Source organism: Montipora capricornis, chromosome 3 (genome assembly GCF_036669925.1).
Source record: "Montipora capricornis isolate CH-2021 chromosome 3, ASM3666992v2, whole genome shotgun sequence".
Taxonomy (NCBI): Eukaryota; Metazoa; Cnidaria; class Anthozoa; order Scleractinia; family Acroporidae; genus Montipora; species Montipora capricornis.
Genome location: NC_090885.1, coordinates 35,570,978 through 35,573,477, shown reverse-complemented (window position 1 = coordinate 35,573,477; position 2,500 = coordinate 35,570,978).

Here is a 2,500-nt window from a genome sequence, read left to right as displayed (position 1 = left end):
CAAAGTCTTTCCATCTAAACCCCTAACCCCCAAACAATGCTGTTTTCTTATCGCCAACTCTTCCTTTTTCCGTTACCAACATTGAAGGGGGAAGGCGGGGGAAGAGAGGGTAGTGCAAGTGGAAAATGCCACTCGTTCAGGTGATTTTTCCCTAATTGTTATCTTCCCAGTTCAGTGTCTCAACTATTTTTGTCGCGTATTGAAGGTTCAAATTGTAGCATACAAGAAAAATATGCTATGTCTTATTAGTATGCTTTATATCAGTAAAGAATTCAATAACCAGGAGTGCTTTATGTACTGTCTAATAAATGAGGAGGAGGGTTTTATCGGGTTTAAAATTATGAGGTGAAGCCCAGCCCAGCCCAGCCCATCAACCCTTACATTATAAATTGGACGATTGATTTCTTACTTTTTACACACCAAAGGCAGTATCCGATGGTAATGCCAACCCTTTTCTCCCGCCCTATAAACAAGGGTGAACTTCAGGATATTACACTGGGTCCCATCTTGTTTTCAGTAATGTTGAACGAAATACAATCTACCGATTCTGCAAGGTCTACATTAGTCAAGTTTGCGGATGACTTAACTTTTAAGTGCCTTTTCGCTCAACACAGTTTTCTACTTTATTTATTCGCCGAAATCGTCTTTAAGATATTGTGTTTTTTGTGGAACCTTTGGATTGAAAATTCACTTTTTTATTTGCTTTGAAAGACGGAAAAAGTGGTCGTACTTTGATCCATAACCGAAAAATGAAGGAGAATAGGTTCGATACCGGATTGACGTCATAAATTACTTTGCATCTCTGTTTTTCAAAGAACCAGTAAAATGCAAAGCAGTCGATGACGTCAACCGCGTATTAGACCCATTCCCCTTCATTGATCGGTTATGGATCAAATTTCAAAGCAAATTAAAAAAGTAGGTCTGCAATGCGTATATGTGGAAGTTTTTGCGTGAATAATTTCAAATCAATTATCAATACTTGTTTTGAATTTAACCAGGGTCGTAGCTAGCAACAGGCAAACCAAGCCACTTGCCTAAATCATTATTTTTTGTTTTTGTAGACTTTTGGCATCATAAAGGCCTAGGAAGAGTACTTAATAGTTTATTTTGTTGTGGCTATGCAAATCCCTTGAATGGAGTCAAAATTTTACAACTTTGCTGTAAATTTCTAAAACTGCAACTGTATGAATGCCAATAGTTAGCAAACAACAGCTATAGTGAAGGTGAGAAAAGCGCTCCATGAAAGCATTTTGAAGAGTCATAAATGTACCATTGTTAGAACTGATGTCAGAAACAAACTTCCTGCACGGTACTTATTCTCTCTTTGTATTTTATCTATTGCGTATTTGTGTAATCTAAACAGGTCTGAATATTACTATGTCAGGAGTACCCAACGGATCCGCTCCTCAGGCTAAGAATTTGCTAACTGGTTACTAAATAATGGATGAGAAATTCTAGCTGGGAATTTTGCCGAAACGTTTTTCTTGCTGTGGTTGACCCTTTGAATACCGATGCTGGCCGAAAAAAACTTCCACTTCCCTTCCGGCTTTCTGCGGCTTTTGAAAGTGTGCTCTGGCTCATTTGAGTTTGACTAATGGTCGTGGGTCGTGGGTATGGGTAACATTTAATAATTAATGGTTAATAGTTAATATTTAATAGTACTAATTATTTACGAGCCTAGCGAGTAGTAATTCTTGGGTGAGCCGGGTTATTGACAGTGAAATTAGATAACCATAACTATACCTTGCTTAATTGGATGGCCTTTTTCAGGGCGTCTTCTTCGCTTTCATGCTGGTAAGCTCGCATCCACTGAGCTTTGGCCGTCATCTGGAGCATGCTCATCTCCCGAAACAACTTCGGCGTAAGTTCTTTTGGCTGACATAATTAACCAAATAAAGCGAAAACTGAAGGAAGTTTTAACAGCGACTGCTTGAGAAAATCCGAACTCGGGCACACAAAGTTCTACCGTGAAGTAATGCAATGAGTCTGGACGAACAATGAAACGTATGTTTCTTGAGTAGGTGTGATTTTGCAACTCTTCTGAGTCTGGTCTTTGTCAAATAACGAATGAATCATTTAAAAATTGAACCTGTTAGAACCTCTTTATTTATTTATTTATTCAATAATTTTCCATATTTAATATATGTTATGATTTAGAAAACGACCTAAGTATTTAAACGGACGAAGTAATCGGTTCTTCCTTTAATTTCATGTCATCAATGCCAGTCTTCCTGATCAGTTTTAAATAGACCTGCGATTTCCGGCTGTTGCTTGTTTTATGTTCTCGTACCGCGGAAAAACCGCGGTGGAGCCAACATCTCCAGGCTTGCAACTAACGTTGCAACGTTGTTATCCATGTATCTGCTTATCTTGCAACAGTTCGCTGTTTCACTTTATATATTTTTGTAGATGAGGGGTAGATGGTACGGGGATGATGATGAAGCAATCGTTTCTTTGTTTGAATGTCATTGATCAACACTACCTTTAATTTCACTTACCA